Below are 20,187 nucleotides of genomic sequence, written 5' to 3'. Positions count from 1 at the left end.
AAGTCAGCCTTTATGACCTTCTATAGCATATTGACACCCATATATTATGCAACATGACAAGACCTCAAAATTAAAAAAATGCAAAAAATATTGATGACGTTTATTCTCCAGGCCATGTAAACCCGAAGTCTTAATGCTGCAGTATATGGGCTACGGGGTTGTGCAGGAAGGTAGCAACATATATTACCCTTAGCGGGCTGCCAACGCTAGGCGGCAGTCCCCAATATACCAAACACTTCACATTAGCAGTGGGAGAATGCTTGGCTCAGCTCATGTATTGGTTGATGGATGGATGGATGGATGGATGGATGGATGGATGGATGGATGGATGGATGGATGGATGGATGGATGGATGGATGGATGGATGGATGGATGGATGGATGGATGGATGGATGGGTGCATGGATGGATGGGTGGATGGATGCATGGATGGATGGATGGATGGATGGATGGATGGATGGATGGATGGATGGATGGATGGATGGATGGATGGATGGATGGATGGATGGATGGATGGATGGATGGATGGACAGTCGGACGGACGGACGGACGGACGGACGGGTGGGTGGATGGATGGGTTGATGGAAGTTTGGAGAGCTTCTTTTGAAGTGTGATGGTAGGAGTTGCCACCATGCTCGCCTTTTAAAGCGAAAGCTATACTGGCCTAGCGGCGCCCATCTCGCCGTGGGCTGCAGTTTGACCTTGATTTGACCGGCGTTGCACCACCGGCGGTGGCTTGGCGCATTCGCTCTCGGCAGCTGGGTCGCCGCCTGACTACGTGACTCGCCGCCCGCCTGGCTAAGATAAGCGCCGCGCTGGCATAGTCAGTGCTAGCGAGCTTCATGCATGAGAGCGAGGCCGGGCCGTCTTCTCAGAGCGTTGCGCAGGAGCGGAAGGCTTTAAGCCGTCGTCGGAAGGCGGCGACTCACCACTCCGCGGATATTGACCGGCGAGCTGCTTCACTGCAGAGGTTCCGGATTGCCAAGGGCGAGACGCTAGCGTCAGAGACTAAGCAAGAGCGAGCTGGCGCGTCGGGCGTGCGAGCGCAGACGCCGTCGGGAGAACGCCGAGGAGCCTGCGTGCAGTGCACGCGCGCAGTACTATCGGAACCGGGCAGAGTCTGAGCATCCAGCCGACAAGACCACTTCACCGACCATCAGGCAGTCTTCGTAGCAATAATAATAATAATAATAACTGTTTTTTTGGGGAAAGGAAATGGCGCAGCATCTGTCTCATATATCGTTCGACACCTGAACTGCGCCCTAAGGGAAGGGATAAAGGAGGGAGTGAAAGAAGAAAGGAAGAGAGAGGTGCCGTAGTGGAGGGCTCCGGAATAATTTCGACCACCTGGGGATCTTTAACGTGCACTGACATCGCACAGCACACGGGCGCATTAGCGTTTTGCCTCCATAAAAACGCAGCCGCCGCGGTCGGGTTCGAACCCGGGAACTCCGGATCAGTAGCCGAGCGCCCTAACCACTGAGCCACCCGCGGCGGGTTCGTAGCAGTACAGGAGCAAAAATAGAGGGATACTACAGCTCAACGATTGTATCAAACTCTCCGTTAAAAATACTCCTGCAACTGTGATTAACCAAGCTTAACCTTAGCCTAATAAAGATTTCGCTTCCATATCCAGGATTAGCCACAGTTAAGGCACAGCCTTTTTTGTCTTTTTCTTTAAGTAATTCGTCAAACTTAAATCTGGAAGACCAGCGACGCGTGTTGGACAGCTGAAACACTCTCCGTATAGGTGTTCCACCATTCGGGATGAAAGGCTTCGCTCCACTGAATGAACATTGTTCATTTATTCATTTCAGTTTCTTCCAGCATGTGGTACCTGTGTTGTGTGTATGCTGGCGGATAGGGAGTCACATTTTTTTTATCTCGATTCTCTACCTTATAACTTCTTAACTGAAAGGGCTACTGCGATGCTTTTTTTCCTTCACTGACTTTGTTTATACATTTACGGTGAATCTGGCATTATTTTCTGATCATTCGTGTCAAATTTCACAGGCAGGAAACATCTTGTTGCGGCACAAATAAATTTTAAAGCCTTTCCATTTCGTGCCTCAATCGAGATGATTTCTACGCGTAACCTTGCGTGTGTGACGTCATAGTTTGGCACACGCGTTGAAGTTTGCTCCGCATTTGCTGAAGTGCAAAGTTTTGAGCTTGTTTTGGTTACACCAAACAAATAATGACCCAAGCTGTCGCTTATAGTCGCCAATTTAGCCAATAAGAGCGTATACGACACGTTTTGCGATAATATCTACTACGTCATAAGCTGGTAAGTCATGCCATCATACTTTCGGTTGAAACCCAGTTTATATTGCGTTGTTCGTGCTGTTTTTCAATACATCTACTCGGTATTATTCAAAGCGGTTTTTGTCCCAGTGAAAGTAGACTCTCAAGAATGTGGGGCCATTATATACCCCATATTTTTAAAAATTCTTGGTATATAATCACACCACATTCTCACAGCATGGTTACGACTGTGTAACGCGATGTTCAGTCAAAGCTGTTTAGGCGTTTTGTTTAGGGGTTATTTCGAGGTAGATAAGATACAGTGATCTCTGGTGTAGGGGTCGAGTGATGCACCTCTGCACTGGCAAGCGGCTGTTCCAAACAGAGCCACCCGTAGGTTTATGCGACCCAGGTCGACGGTGACATAAATGTCAGTGACCGTGACATTAACGCACCCATCGGTTACGCCGGCGGCGACGGCGAAGAAAAAGCTAGGGGCGGGCGCCTAACAGCTATCGCTGTAAAAACTTAGAGTTGCCATTTATCATAATAACAATAATGCTTATTTGCACCAAGTATAACATACACGATGCTGGAGGTGTGCAGAAAAAGATGTCATCAAGACAACTTGACGGGGCCGCAGGCAGTGAACCCCAAACAATGCTATCAACATGGATCACCAATATGCGGCTAAGATAACCAAATTTCGCTTGCAGCTGCTGGTACTGATGGCTGCCAGCAGTGTTGTGCGGATCATGCTCCATTACACAGAATAAATGGACACTGAGCAGAAACTGAAGTTTGCCTGAATAGACAGATTAACGCCTTTTAATGCATAATAGGCTGGCGTAACTCCAAAGTGGTTTTTGAAGCTACAGGACACCAAGAAATATACCACTGCCATCGACAACATAGTCCGTTTTGGCGAGCGTGGTGTAATGACCTCAAGACCGATTATTAGTCGCTGATCTCTGAGGCTGATCTCGCTTTCAAACGGTGATCATCCAGCCATTACCGGTCCTTACATCAGCACCTGCAATGAAAGAGTGGAAAATTTTTTTCAGTTCTTATATCCTATTTTTTTTTCTGCAATAAATGTTTGTGCGTGTTTTTTTTTTTTACTGCCCAAGCACTGTCATAGCAAGCAAGGGTCGAAAAATTGCTTCTCCATAAGAACAAAAAGTGTGTAGCGGTGTCCTAAATACCCCTTTCAATTCGCTTCAAGCAACAGAATTGGCGCCCTCGCTCCAGCCACACCGAAACCATAAGGCTTTCTTTTCCCCAATCGATAGTGTTTCCCGTGTGTCTTATGTTACTCGCATCTGGATTCACTCTTTCGTCGCAACCGAAATCCACTTTCGCGCCCTCTCTGCTTCTCTGCAAATCGCGAGGCACGCGTCACACCTCCTTAATACCGTCCGGGGAAGAACACGATCACCTTTCACACATTTTTTCACAATAGCGTGGCACACTTGGGAAGCCATCTCAGTGCGCAGCCAAAAAAAAATAAAAGCTAGGTGAGAGCGTCATCTTATTATCGCAGAAGAAAGATTCTTGAGATGTTTCGACATCTTATTATTCAAATTCACGTTGGGAAAGTTAAAAATAAAATACTGAGCGCAATGAGCGTAGGGAAATGGCATCAAAAATAACTATTGAAAGGTGTCTGCGGACCATTAGCGCTTTTCTTTGGGCTGGGGGACAAAAAGAACGTAGTGTGCAGACATTCGGATGTGGTACTGAAAAAGTCTGCTTTAGTGTGGTACTTATGTTATTGTGTGTCATGTTTAAGGTAAAAAACGTGCACATGGGCTACGAATGGCAGTGTAGTGATGCACTCTGAAATTATCTCGACCACCTAGTCTTCTTTTAAGTGCACAGTTGCATTTCGCGTCGGCTAAATTGTGGCCGCCATGGCAAAGTTTCGATCATATAGACCTTAGAGCCGCGATTATTTCCGCAGTTATATATTTCTCTTGATGTCTGAAGGCGCTTTATGGTTTTAGTCCCATGCGAATTTCTATGTTTTCTACTGTGAGTCGAAGGGAATAGATTTTTATCTTTAAAGACAGCCAGCAAGAAAAGCAAAGCTACCATGACTCTAATTGTTCGCATACGCGCGCGCTGGTAACACTTTCGGTTCTAGGCGCCTGTGTGTCTAGGCAGTGGGGTGATCGCTGCCTGTCGTTATTCCAGGCTGAGCGATACCACGACTGGGAGAGGATAACCCTTTCATGCTGTCGTCGATACCTACTAGTCCGCGCAGCTGTTAAGTTGGAGCCGCTATCATGCTTACCGGCATGTATCTGCAGTCTCCTGCTAGCACACATTGCTTAGTGTCCCTTTCGACGTGGACTGCCTTCAGGATGCTTCTGTTAGCACACCTATCGTACGGGTCGGCACGAGGCGGCATTGGCTGAGGTGGAGGGATACCGACTGTGAAATGGCATCACCTGTGACTTCACACCTAACAATGGTCTTGTTTTTCGGAACAATTATCTGTGAAGTGTCTGCAGATGTAGACGGTACCGTGGCCTTGACGTGTCGTGATCTGTTCTATTCCTCTTACCGAAACCTACAACAGGGATAACAGAATGAGCCCATCAGGATAGATGGCTTTTCAGTTTGTCCCTGAAGGCCCCAAAACCGCTGTTAAAGTTGACAGAAGCTCCCCGGAACGGTTCAACGGTTTGGCTTTCCAGAGTGGAAATAACACCCTGGCCTCGAAGCGATAACATGAGCCAAAACAAGACGCCGTGCACAGTGCGTAGCTAGAAATTAAGCCGAGCTACCTGCATGATTTCAATACTCCCTGAACGCAGCAGTATCTGAAACCGAAATGCTATATAGCCATTCTATGCACACATCATTGTGCCAGAGCTTGCAGCTGCGCCTTCATCACCGCGCAAAACCCATTTTTATAGCCCAACACGACTAGGATAAATGTCCTCTTAAACACGAACGAGCGCCTGCTTGCACTGCCTGCAGTTAACATGACTGCAAAGCCTGCCCTTACGGCATAAACTGCACAATACGGTCGCATATTTTCGGTCAAGCTAAAAATTTGCTGCTCGCCATTTCCAACCCATCTCTGGAGGGTGGCTGGTATCTACAAGGCCAGAAATGTCCTCCGGTTATGCCTGCGTTGAAGTTCGACAACCGGGTTTAAACAGAATTCCGTTTCGTCGAATCACTAATGTCATTTGCGTGTGACTAATGAAGAAGGGGGTCCTCTTTCACCTACACTAGTAGTTTATGAACTCAGTCATGTTTCTTACATGTTTCATAAAAGGTCGCAGTAACCTTGGAGACCAGATTGGTCTTGCTTCGTGTGTCAAGCGGTAAACAGGAAACCGGCAGCCCGCCCCACTAGACAATCGTACAAGTCAAAGGGGTGTTTGACAAAGTGAAATATTCTTTGTATGAAATCAGGCACCCAAATGATTCGCCTTTAAGCCTTCCAATACGGCTTATTGAGAATCTGTGGAAGATTAAACTTTGCGAAGGGTGAACAGGAGACGTTTCCTTCCCTCCAAGAGATTTATAACACTGGGGATGCAGAACTACCCACGTGGCATGGCCTAGAAGAAAGCCCCTCGAGCTTTTAACTTTTCACCTTGGCTGTACCAATTTTGCGGCCCTGTTTAGAGGCGCAGCCGCCAACAGAGCGCGCTATTGGCCTTATAACCTATTTCATCATGAAACTGAGACGTTTGGGGTGTGAAAGCTTGTATTAGTGGCTGGCGTAGTCTCCCCTGAATTTGCAATCTTTTTTTACTTCTTTTAAGGCGAGGCCCGGTTCTTCTTAGAAAAAAAAAAGCGTGTAGCGTTTATTAATGTGCGAACCTATAAAAAAGGCTACCTGTCCACTTTAGACGCAGTTTGGTTCTTGTATAGACTGTGAAACGTGATGTACGACTGTGTGATAGCTAATAGAGCTCCACACGCAGTTTGTGAAAGTTTCTACCTTCACTCCATGGCACAGCTGGCAACGACGGCGACGACGACACAGTGGGTGGAGTGCACGCACTGTTAATAGAACTTATTTCTATGTTTCGTCCTAACACCGTACAGCGGATGTTTTGTCTGCTTTTATGTGGTGTTCGCAGGATATCATTTAGAGCGCAATTCGCAGGCGGAATGGCCGTGTTCTTTGTCCTGAACTTGACTAGAACATTCGCATGAGGTGTAGCCTGAAAGCGCTCTGTCGTGCAAGTCTACTCATGTTGGCCTAATACACACCAAACACGTTTGATACTATAACGGCCAAACGGGCACTGGGTTTTGGCCGCACATTTGTTTCGTATGCCGTAGGCGCAGATTAAGGTTTATGAACTTATGGGGGTTGAGCGTTCCAAAGTGACTCAGGCTATGAGGGCCCCCTATTGAAAAATGTGTACAGGCTTGAATAGGAGACAAATAGGATTATGGCACATTTCGTTTAACATTATAGGATGGAGCTTCCAAAGCGATTCAGCCTTTGAGTGACCACTTAGTGGAGGGTTCCGTATAACTACCATTACCCGTGGTTAATTACCGTGCACTTATATCACACAGTGCATGCAAGTCGTGGGTTCGAACCGGCCCACTACGGTAGGACTTCGATGGAGGAAAAAGGTGAAAATTCCATGTACTGTGCATTGTTAGTGCGCGTTAAGAACCCCAGGTGGTCGAAATTATCCGGAGCCCTCCACTACGGCGTCCCTCATAGACTGAGCCGCTTTGGGACGTCCATCCTATAAAGCCAAACCAAATGTGCCATAATCCTATTTGCTGACCCGTTCAAACCTATATACATTATTCAGTAGGGGGACGCCGCCGTGAAGGGCGTCGAATAACTTCGACCGCCTGGATGTCTTTAACGTCAACTTAAATTCCACAATGCACAGGCCGCTAGAATTTCGCCTTCATCGAAATGCGACCGCGGCGCCGGCATCGATGCAGCGTCTTTCGGGTCAGCAGTCAAGCACCATAAGCACTGAGCCACCGCAGTATCTGTAGGCGCAGTTTAAGAAACTCCGTTTTACTGCACTCAAATTGCGCCTCAGTGCACAGTGGGGTTTGGGGAGGAGGTGTTCCCTGTGCCCTTAAAGAAACAAGGCCAGTGTTGGTTTACCAAGTCAAGGGGCTGTAAGTAAGCTGACGAGAACCATTGAGGTCTCGTGTATGTCCCCCTCAGTCCTGTCATCAGCATTAGCGAGGAACGTTATCACGGCAGGCGCCTTGTACAACAGTAAAGACTATCTCTATCTTGTCTCTGTCTGTCTATAGAGACCATTCCCGCGATCAGCGATCCTTCTGACTTCGAGCATTGGCGAGCTTGTTTGCCGCTTTCATAACCAGCGAGTTTCTTTCGAGCACTCATATTCGCTCATGAAACTGACTCCTTTTCAAAACTTTCACCTACCAAAGTGCTCGTGGATGTTGTTCACTAAATTCCACACGGTCGTTTTCCATTGCACTCTGAAAAGAGAGACATGCGCCGCTTGCCTTTGTCGTCGTTTTTACGTCCCCGCCTTGCAAAAGACCCCATTACGAAGAAATTTTAAATGCTCTATTCGTCTAGTTGTTACGCAATACGAACATTCCACACTGGTTTCGCTTCTGCAGGATTGACAGCTCTAGTCAATAAAGAAGACACACTCCGCTTCTGATCAATCTTTCTCTGAAGTAGTCATATATCTGACAGGTGATGCGAACATTGCCATGCTAATTACCGCTGAGAGCCAGGTTACACCCAAGGTAATGAAATCCCCAAAATATCCGAATAGTTGTCCTCGCTCTTATCCCGAACACGTCGTCCCAGCAAATCGTGTTATCTCTTGCTCCAACTTACGGCCGTTCGTGTTGCGCTTTCCGCCCCTCCATGGTTCAGGCCGCTACTTCTCCCATATAGATGTACAACCATCAGTTTTCTAATCTCTTATTATTATCGTAGATGTTTCTTTTCCAGATTGTTCAACTAGTCCGGTCTCCATCATATCATGTTTTAAACTTTGTCGTTCACTTCGCATGTTGTGGTTGTTAATAATGAATATGGACAACATCCACAAATATTTATATGACAATACCAACAACAAATCAAAGCATGCTAAAGCCGTGTTTAGTAGTAGTGATATATATTTCGAAGTAGCCGGCTTCTGATTAAAGGCATTCTTGCCATGATCTCTCCGTAACACCCTCCAAGCAAGGTTTCACACGGCGGTTTATTTTGGGCCGTCATAAACGCTGCATGCTTGAACACAAACGGGCACAAATTGACCAAGCAACAAAATACCGCGCTGGCGTTGAAGATACAGCCTGCTAGCACCCGGACCTTCTCTTGCGCCTAGTGGAACTTTGTGATGCTGGGCTAATTCGTACCAGTGGACCCCACTGTAGAACCTGGAAGGATGCCCTTACCCTGGCATGTTCTAGAACTTTCTCGGCTACTGGCCCAGGCCGGCGGAAGCGTGGCTTGCGCAAGCGGAGTTGCCTCACCACAGCGGGGACCTTGTGAAACTTCCCCGTGTGGACGCTAGTTTGGGCCTTACCTCATGTCGCTGCTGCGGTAACGTGCGTTTGTTTAGCCGCTTTGAGGAGCCTGCCGCTCAGAAGCATTGTTGCTAACAGAGACAGCACTCATGTGCTGCACGAACGGAAGAAAAGCCGAGCGTGTGAGTGCAAACGCACCGCCCACTCTGCGGAAGCCATGAGCGCCTCAGTTTTCCGCCCGCCAAAACATCTGTACTCTCGTAAACATGAAGGAGAGGGCAGAGGTAATTCTTTGTAACTTAAACCGTTTTTGACTAGTAACCTCTCATTGCTCCTATTGAGTACTACGGCGCCTGTGCAGCCCTTTTAGATATTCTGTCAAGTTTTCATAAGCCTCCTCTCCCGGTGATTACAAAATGATTTAATCGTAACGGATGTTTCAGCTATTTGAAGTGTTTTTTGCTTGTTATAAAGGCTCGTTATAAGGTGTGATCAAAGTCTGCACACTTTTTTATAATCTCACAGACGTGCAAATATGGTCTTATGTGTTGTACGCGTTCGAAAACTAGCCTGTTTCCTTGGCTCATTGAAGGTTATGGTGGCTCTGAAGCTAACAGCGAATATCTGAGCAAATATTTCGCATGCAGTACATTGTAGGCACATTCGTATCTACTTTTTTCAGTTCCTTCACTTTATCTTTCTTACTGGTTATTAATATGGCTATCATATACCAGTACTGAGCCCCGAAACATTCATTAGTCATCCCAGAAAGAAATGGCGACAGTCTTGTTTGTGTCCGCGAAGCATCTTGATTTTGTTTTAGTTGGTTGTATTTGAGTACTTTTTTTGTAACCGCTATTTCTAACCACTTTTTAATGCCAAAATAAAGACTTTCACACTTCCTCCGCTTCTGTTATAGAGAACACTATCTTTATTCTGGCTTTTATTTCTATTTGGTTCTGGCAATCCTTAGTTCGTGATAATAGAATGAACACTAGCAAGGGATTCAAATTTTCACCTAATGGAAGAGAATTCGTTCATTTTGATGGACAGCACATCGATAAAGAGCGGAGACATGTGACGAAGGCACACAAGAGAAGCGCTTACTAGCAATAGAGGTGTTCATTCCGAGACTCGTATCCTGTGTTTGCACCGTGCTATCCATAAAAATGAACCAATACAAATAAGAACGGCGTTTTACCCTGATTCAAGAGATATTGGCGCGAAGTAAATAAAGAAATTCAAGTAAAAGCACGGTTATGAGGTGAAGTAGCCAACGCAGTATAGCACCAGGGTTTTAAACGTGCACGCGAGGCCACACCATGCATGATCACCGTCACCAAGAAAGACCTCTGTCGTTAAAAACATATCGCAGAGCTGCATGCCACTTCCAACAAGCGAAAAACGCAGAATTTGTTCGTTACCTAAAGATGAAGGTTTGACCGCATATGATATATATAGCCCAAGAGACCATCCAGTTGTCTTCTGGAAAATAAAGATGTATGTATGTATGTATGTATGTATGATGCCGGCGATCGACATGATCGGTTAAGTTTGCCGTTCATTGTGTGATTTCGATTTTAAACAGTGGAGAATGTTGCTGTTACTTCTGTTTATTAATTTGTACGTAGTGCAGTCCCTATAGTGGCTATCGCATGAGTGGACAAATCATCGTAGATACAGTCAAAACTGTAAGACATGCCAGCAAAGATTAAAACAACAAGATTGAAAACATAGGGAATACTACACAGATTGGGAGCATGGGAACAGTATATTGTTACCGTGAAGCGTAGCAGTAGGCGGGAAGCAAAGCCGTTTCCTGGGGCGAGGTTCCCCGAACAGCCGCGCTCGTTTTGGACAAAAAAGACTCTCGGCCACGCGCTATGAGATAAGCTTCGGCCACCAGGTGATGCCGGCAGAATGTCAGAAGCGTGACAATACAAAGAGATTATGAATCAGTCATGGCATGCATAAATATGTCTACTGGGAGGAAACGCACTGGACCGGGCAATGTATTGCAGTGTTCTGTGGTACACGGTAAGAATTTTATTTAAACACATTAGTGCGAGCAAAGTAAGGTCATAGTCAGAGATTAAGGTTATGATAACTTCTTGTTGACGATGGTATGGCACTGGTGATGTACCTCTCGCTTGAGAGTCGGTAGTCCGAATGAACGACACAGTGCAAACCTTTTTTATAATTTAGTTGCCGGCGAGTGGAGACCCTACGGGAAAAAACCGCATATACGGACTCCGCAAGTTCCATTCATACGCACTATGGTACAAATTTAGATCTGCACCTGAAATGGACAGTGTTGGCTTTTAAATGCAGAAAGTGAGGAGTTTCATATCATATCCTTATTTTTTTCAACCACTTTTTTTTCTTCGTCTCATCCGTGCGGACGTGAACGCGAGTTAAACAGCACGCTGTACGTTCAAAAAACATCGCTTCTGTGTTCGCATTGTGTTGTCCTCTGTAGCAGCTGTGTTTCTTTTTGTAATCGTTTCCGGTCTCAGAATCGTGGATTTTATACGGTACAGGGTGGCTATGCTTGAGAGATAAGGTTACATTTCAGGCTCATCGCATAGGGTGTCTGAGCTTGATTGCACTCGATGTTTATACTCTTGCTACCATGTAGAAATAACGATGTGAAGTGAATCCCGTGTTGGTGTAAATTTCCAGGAAGATTCCAGCACATTTTCAAGATTGTATACTTCTGTTCAATGAACTGTACTTCAAATGAAGAGTTCCGAACAGCAGAAAGATAACACGCATTATGCAAATGGATCTCAGGAAGCGTTATAGAACTTTTTTTGAAGAAATTTCCTTGTGCTCAGCCTGCGAATGCAAGGTTTTTCCGCGGCTACTTTTAAAAGGGCGATTTCGCCAGTCTCCGACCTGGTAGGTACATTAGCCATTCTTTACAAATCTGTCTGCGCCTTGCTGGTCAAATGCTTAAGGGAATCCCCCAAGGTAAATGACATTTGTATTAAGGAAGTAATTGCTCATTCGAATCCATTCCAGCGCAGCCATACGGCTACAAAAGAAAGCTATACAGCTTCCTTGTAAACTTTATAGTTCAAGAAATATTTGTTCTTGTCCGGGGTTCGAGCACATGACCACCGCTAACACCGGAGCAGTCGCTCTATCAACTGAGCTAACCAGGAAAGCAAGCTTATGCCAGGGCGAGAGCGAATTGACCAATAAGTCGGAAGCGGGAACAGTATTGGTCAAATATTTAAGGGAATCCCTCAAGGTGGAGAAGATTTCTAATAGGGGAGTAATTTCTCTTTAACTACGAAGTTTCTTAGGAAGCTGCATAGCTCTTCTTTGTAGCCGTATGGCTACGCTTGGGCGGATGCAGTGAGTAATTACTCCCTTGTCACTGTTTGCTCTTTTCGTCCGTTCAGGCAAGCAAATGTCAGATGTCGAATTCTATTTTTGTTTACGCCCTAGCACAGCCAGTGTTATTAATGCGTGTTTTCGGTACTAACTCAGTAGATGTAATCTTTGAGTATTTATTTAATTTCAGCTTCAGAAACTGCAGCATTTTCTTGCAGTTGCGAAAATATATAGCCATGATCATTCAGTCTATATCATCTACACGTATATCAAAACTGCTGCCTGTAATATAATTTTTAACGTTGTTTTACATATACTTTCCAATGCTAAACGTAATATACACTATTTCAAAAATCTACAATTAATTCCTCCTTTTAAGACACCCCGAATTGTGCCATTTAAGCAAGGAATACTTGGCAAGACTTTAAGCCATAGAAGGAATTGCGTGTTGATGCAAGCCTAGAGCTTCGAATCGAGCGGACCCGTGAATACCAATGTTTTATGAAACTCAACCATCATGTCTTCTAGACGCTCTACTGGAATGTTAAAAGGTGGGGCGTGTACGGAGCGAAGGTTGGCTATAAGGTCTTCGTCTCCAGGAGAAGGAATTCGATGACATTAAGGCTCCTGTGAAGACATCCGTGCAGCAGGCGTGGTGACAACATATATTTAGAGTAGCAACTGAATCAACGACTTCAATTTCCAGCTACACGCTATCCCGTTCGGCCTGTATGACATAGGATGTCTCGATGTACTGTGGTATGTATTTACTTCGATAAAGGTATCAACGGAGGTCCTGGATTCTGAACAGTCCATAAAGGCCGCATGCCGTGGCAAGCAAATGACAATCTACAAGTCGCCGCGGAGGCACAATGGTTACGGTGCTCGGCTGCGGACCACAAAAACGCGGGTCCAATCCTGGCCCCGGCGGTCGCATTCCAATGGAGGCGAAATGCTAGAGGTCCGTGTACTGTGCGATGTAAGTGCACGTTATAGAACTGCAGGTGGACGAAATCATCCGAATCCCTCCACTACGGCGTTTGTCATGCCTGATTGGCGTTGATACATTAAACGTCTATAAACCAAATTACTACCTGCGTGTCCACCACAACAGGATTATGCACATCTAAATCAAAACAGCATGCATAAATCCGCCTAATTAATCGCCGCAGACGCTCGATATGCTTCCAGCTTATGTATTTTCGAAACGTGGTAGAAGGACTACGAGCAACGCAAGCCTTACTATACAGCACCGTTCTCTGACACCAGGAGAGCCATATTTGCTGACCAATTAGATACTTCCTCAAATTCTTCGTTTCTTCTTCTCTCGTTCTGTACATTCTTGTGTTCGCGCTGGTATTTTTTTTTAAATGAGGACATACCAACTCGTATAGAAAGAAAATGTAATGAAGTATAACCATAAATGAGTCGTTATGTTTCAAGTGAATGAAATCAGTTTTCATCCCTGATTGAGGATATTAAGGACCTGAAGGACCCGTAACGAGCCTCTACTGTCGATATGTTTTCCGAAAACTAGGCTTATGAACTGTCGTCTCATCGGTGGATAATTTTTGAGTTTTTTGTTACTTCTTTTCTAAAGAATTATTCTGGCAGCAATATTCTTCCATTTATCTGGAATGCTTGGCGTCAAAATGAATGTGGTATAAAGTGACTCGTGTTTTTCAACGTGAAAGCTGGTTCTTGCTCTGTAGTTTTTAACTTAGCTTGACAATTGCATATATTGTTCGAAAACAAAACCCTTAGCTCAAATTATTGAGCCAGCCGCAATTGATGGCTCGCTTACTAGGGAATTCTCAGTGTGCCTTTATGCCATACCGAATACGAGGTAACTTTTTTTGTCGTTATATCATTTCTTTGCTTAACGCAACTATGGCCCTCCACGTGCTCATATTTTTTACTCCGGGCTATTTCATTTAACATTTTTGTTCAGGTTTGTTTTTACCCTCCATTTTCGTTTCCAAGCGTTCTTTCTTTCTTGCTCAATTTTCTACGCACGTGCGGAAGCGGCGTATAGAGCGCAGTGCGTTACAAACACATTCCAATGACTAGTACCACACAGGTGTGCTCGGTTTAGTTTGTCCGCTGTGGCGGTTTTAATTCTGTTTGGATCTCATGCGGTGTCACAATCATAGTTGTTAAATGGTTGAGACGTCTATGCTTTCCAAAGTGCCCTAAATTTTAGCCTGCTTGTAAAAGATGGCTAAGAAGCACTTACAGCTGGGCTCGGGTGGTTAATTGTGGTTGTTGCTATACACTAGCCAACGGCTGGAAGAACAAAAGATGTGCCATGTCGGTGTAAATTTCCGGGCATATTTCGGTATGGCTTTTAGCTCGTATATATCTGTGTGACGCAATCTACTGCAAACGGCGCGCCCATGCTGAACTGTGAACAAACAAGAAAGGCAGTTATGATTTATGAACATGGACCTCAGGCCACAATATGAGCTTCTCAGACAATGACGTGTGAATACATGGTTTTCGGAGCTCTATTTAAAAAGGCGAATTGTACCTGTCACCCTTGTTGTCTTCTATGCGTTGCTTACGCATCTACTTGCTGCGTAAATCTGTTGTTCCATTCAAATGTCAGATATATGATCCGATTTTCTATTTTGTACTGCGCAAGGAATGAGACAACCTTTTTAATGCGTGTTTTTTGAGCGAGAGCTCTACTCCTTGTGGTGCCACTTCCGATTTCGTAACCTACAATGCCTCACAAGGTCTGACTGAGCTTAACAGGGTGGTGGTATATTCCAAGCTGTGGTGGTATTACCACGTAATTATATGACTATGACCATTGAGTACCGGAATATTGTATACCGGTATATCGAGGAGTGATACGGCTGCCTTGCTGTTTACAGAGAAGCAGAGACGGTGCAAAAGACTTTTCGGTTGGAAGGATACGGAATTTCACCGTCAATGCAGGTACGACAATACAAAGAAACCTTGTCATAAAAAATATACAAAAAATTTAAAATAGTTTGATATAGCCGGAATTCGTAATCTAAAATTTTGTAAAAAAACTGAGTTAAAAAAAAAGGATGGCTACTGGAAAGCTGGATGTCGCTGGTTACGGGGCCCCATCGACAGCTGCAAAGGACGCACACGAATGCCGACCGCCTGGGTGCCAGCTGTTCTCGCATCTATATCTTGTGTTTCGCTGTTGGAAAATGAGAGATAAAGCGTGAACAGTGGCGTGAACACTTGCCGCACCAACGCTAGTCAGCTCTGCACTGAGGCAAATAATGCCGCAGGCCATTCCAGCTGGCGCAGTTGGGCGCTCGGCATTCCGATATGTCTGTTATATGGAGAACTGTGTTCGATATATAGACATGTAAAATGCATGCATTTGTTAAAAATTATTTAGGAATACTTCTTTATTGCCAAACATTTGTAGAATCAGTATTAGGTAAAACGACGTTTGTCTGTTATAATACGTACACCAGCACTATGAAGAGAGGAGCATTCTTAGAGGAGCACAATATATAGAGGAGCAGTATAATTCGTAGAGGAGCACTATAATCGAACGGGTTAGCGCTTCAGTGTGACTGGAGGGATGACGTTACTGCCCTGGCTTGAAGCCATCGCGAAGCGACACTGAGTACAATGCCACCCACATATTATACTCAATAAAAATTCATTCCTTGGCACTTCGTGGCTGTGACGATGACTGTTTGGCGGAAAAAACGCATTCATTGCTCAGGAACTTTTTTCCTGCCACTTAATTCCAACTCGCAATATAGTGACTGGGCAAGACTTCTTGATAAGCGTTTTTCAGTGAGTCTTGATGTAGCATAGCCCTAGAAATCGGCGTTTCATAATCAGTCTTAATGTCACTGCAGTTTTCTCGTGAAGACGGCCGGGGGTAGCAATATGAATTTTTCTTGTTATGGCGTTCTGTAGGTTAAGAAAACTAGTTATATACTTTCACATGACTATTACTCATTACAAGGAGCTAATTTATCAATTCTGGCCAACTTCAATTTCTGCCCAGTGTCGCTTTATTCTTTGTGTCCCGGCGTCATCCGCGCAAGACATGTGAGCAGCCACCATGGCCAGCAAGTGTAGACTAAATCTTTGTTGCATATAATTGTCAGTCCTTGTATATAAAACTGTTCAGGTCTCAGTATTTGAGTTGCGTATTTAGATGATGGCGAATAGAGGAGGAAAGAAATACCCCGGCTCGCCTTCTCCAAACAGCTGCACTTCAAACAAGGTCAATCATGCTAGACCCACAGGAAGGACGTTTTTAAAATGAGCTACTGCAGAGTGGCCTTGGCCTTTTGCTTAAGCTGCTTCTGACACGGGGTTTTAAGATGTCAGGTTCTGTATAAATATTGCGCCCCATTTTGATTACGAGAAATGCGAAATAGCCCTTTGCTGTTCTTTGTCAGCACATTTAAAAGATCGCTACGTAGCCTGAATCAATTCTAAACCCTCCACTGCGGCGTCTATTAAAATTAGACCTGATGCGTGGCCGAGTTGGTACGCGATTTCAAAAGAAAGCCTTTCTTAAAGCCCATGTAAAGCTTTTGGCCTTAAGACCCATATCTCATATAGCGTGCTAAGGCCCTCGCCATTTAGAAGGCCTGGAGTATGAGCTTTCTCGGCTTTTTATTTCTCATATCTCCATTTTCTCACGATACTTTGAAGACAAATCATTTGGTATCTAGCCCGAGGAAAACTTGAGTGAAGCTCGAGGTACCCCAGCGTACCAAATTCAACGTGCATATATTCCAGGAGTACTTCTTGTACTACATAAACAAGCAAGTTGTAATACAGAAACACGTACGGTTTTAAAGACTGACGCGTTACTGAAGAAAAACTGGGATGCTGAACGCGACTCGTCCAGCGCACAAAATCAACAACGGCGTACACTGGCTACCACTAGACCGACACGTGCGCCGGTCCTAATTCTGGTGTTATAGTGAAATGCTAATAACAACCGGAAGGGCGCAACTACATTCACAGCCAGGTGTGGGTGGCAAATAAGCATTCCAGAAGGAAGGACTCCTGTACCGTTAGGTAGTAGTACATTGTCGTTTCCCGCCCTACGGAAACGAATAGAGGAAAAAACAAGCAAAGGCACCGGCCATGCTTGTCATGGATGCTGCTGGCTGCAGCAGCTGCTCAGGCCTTGTCCAGAATAACATAGGGGCATGCATAAGCAATGAGATTTTTGGTGCTTCACTAGGCCATAAAATGTAACTGCGCAGTCAGATTTTGAGGCACGTGTATGCCCGATGAAATCTAACTGCGCATGATACTTCAGCCAATGGGCGTGTCTGAGCAACTGAAGGACGAGGTTCGCGTATCGCATCAGCCCGGATTCCACTTCAGCACTTCCGGAAAACAGCCTACTCACATCCGATGCCACGATGGTGTGTTTTGCACACCCCTAAGGCGTGTTTTTAAACCTATCTAGGCTTAGAAGTTTTTAGTCCGTGCACGCGGCGCGTATTCCTGCTTGGGTAGCTTGTGTGTTTTTGATGCTTTTAAGAATTCGCGACTTGATGCGGTAAATAAAAAAAAGTTCGCCTTCTCCTCAACTCGATATATATACACCGTGTTAGTCTGTGAAGACAGCACGGCAGATCGCAACTCCCAGAGGGCATCAGCAGGGAAAGGACAGGGATTACTGGATCCATGGCAGAAGATTATGATCCTCGGCCATGGCTTCTGTAATCCTCATCTTGGTTCTGCTGATGCCCACTGCTCTAGGAGAGAGCACCAAACGTAAGGTGCCGAATTGCGGCTAACGTAATCGGTCTCTCTCTTCCCAAGCGTTACGCTTTGAGCTAGTAGGTTCTTCATGCTTTCGGAAATATTTGCGCACACACAAGAGAGGAAACGAAAGGGCACGCGCACAGTCGTAAGCTTCTGCTGAATTTTATTGTTACCTTGCTCAAAACAAGGGGAACAGAAACATACGTAAGCTCCTAGCCAAACAGAATAGAGATATCGAGGAGCACGCGCTGAACTTAACCAGACAAAACTGGGGTAGTATCTGCGAGCAGATGGACCGCAGAATCAGCAAAGCCAACACGTGGAAAATGCTCAGACATCTCTTAGACCCGGACAAGACAAAGTATGAGGCACGACAACAACTACAGAAACTCGTATATAAATACGAAGGCACTAGCGATCAACTAATCTTTGAAGTGAGGGACAGGTACTTGAGGTGCACACCACCCACACCCCTCCCCGAGTACAAGGGCGCAGAGAATCCTCTTCTAGATGGGCCCATCACCATCGGAGAGGTTAGGGCGGAGTTGAACAGACTCAGAACTAAAACTGCGGCAGGTCCAGACAGAATCAGCAATCGCATGCTGAGGAATTTGGATGATGCATCAATTAGAAACCTAACAGCGTACATGCAGGAATGTTGGGACAAGGGCCGAATACCACCTTCGTGGAAAGAGGCCAACCTAGTCCTTATTCCAAAACCAGGTAAGAAACTAAGTCTCGAAAACCTGAGGCCCATTTCGCTTACCTCATGTGTAGGTAAGCTAATGGAGCACGTTATTCAAACGAGGCTAAACAGATTCCTAGAAGAACAAAAGCTTTACCGCGACACAATGATCGGATTCAGGACACATCTTTCTGCATGCGATGTTATGCTTCAACTTAAAGAACAAGTGCTAGACAACGAAACAGCTGATACCAGAGTAATAGTCGGCCTTGACGTGGCCAAAGCTTTTGACAACGTTGACCACGCAGCCATACTGGAACGCTTAGAAACTCTAAATGTAGAGGGAAAGGTATACAACTACGTGAAGGACTTTCTTTCAAACAGAACAGTTACTATCAGCCTAGGAGGGAAGGAAGAGAAAGGCATAAGGCTGGGCAACAAAGGTACTCCCCAAGGCTCGGTCCTCTCACCGACACTCTTCAATATTGCAATGATTGGCTTACCACAGAAATTGACGCGTATAGAAGGGCTCAACCACACAATATACGCGGACGACCTCACCCTCTGGGTTACCAGAGGCAGTGACGCGCACATCGAAGGTACCCTCCAAAGAGCGATCGAGGAAATTGAGTCGTACCTAAAACAAGTAGGACTCAAATGTTCTGCCGAGAAATCTGAAGCGCTCTTCCTCGGCCCTAAAAAGAGACAAGCAAAGCCCCATGAACATGGGATAACGCTAACGGTAAACGGGGACAAAATACCATCAGTGGAGATGATTAGAGTACTGGGTCTTAGGATACAGACAAACGGTAAGAACACCGAAACGATACGAAACTCGAATCGAGTGTAAGCCAGACGTGTAGGCTACTCAAAAGAATAGCAAATAAACACGCGGGAATGAAGGAGACGAACCTCTTAAGACTAGTTCAGTCATTTGTAATCAGCAGAATCACATACGTGGCACCATACCTACGGCTAGCCAAAGCAGAAAAAAACAAGATTGAAATCCTAATTAGGAAGGGCGTCAAAACCGCTCTGGGCCTCCCCCCGTACACATCCACCCAGAAAATTCTGAACATGGGGATTTCAAACACCCTAGACGAGCTCATTGAGGCTACCAGAGTAGCGCAACAACAACGACTTCTACGCAGCCATTCGGGGCTAAAAATACTAGAAAAGCTAGGCTTCGAACCTCGAGCGTGGCTCAAACACACAGAGAATATCCCAACAGACATAAGGAACAAAATCAGAATCCCACCACTCCCAAGGAATATGCATCCGGTACACCATGAGGGTAGGCGAAAGGACAGAGCGAAAGCTCTGCAGAAAAAATTAGCCAATAGACAGGACGTGGTTTACACGGACGCGGCGGAATATGAAGGCAGAACGGGTTTCGTAGCCCTGGCGACCAGGGAGGGCGGAGACCGAGTCTCGTGCTGCAGCACCCAACAGAGTGATGCAACAGCGGCCGAGGAGGTCGCCATTGCGCTGGCTTTAACTCAACGGAATGTTAGGGTGATTATAACAGATTCCAAATCGGCTATCCGCAACTACAACGCAGGCAGGGTATCTGTCGAAGCAGTCAAAATTCTCACAGCCGGCCCGACACCGGCAGAACTAATTAACCTTGTTTGGACTCCGGCCCACGAGGGCCTCCGGGGAAACGAGACAGCGCACGCATTGGCCCGAGGACTCACA

Source organism: Amblyomma americanum, chromosome 8 (assembly GCF_052857255.1).
Source record: "Amblyomma americanum isolate KBUSLIRL-KWMA chromosome 8, ASM5285725v1, whole genome shotgun sequence".
Taxonomy (NCBI): Eukaryota; Metazoa; Arthropoda; class Arachnida; order Ixodida; family Ixodidae; genus Amblyomma; species Amblyomma americanum.
This window is presented reverse-complemented; position numbering follows the sequence as displayed.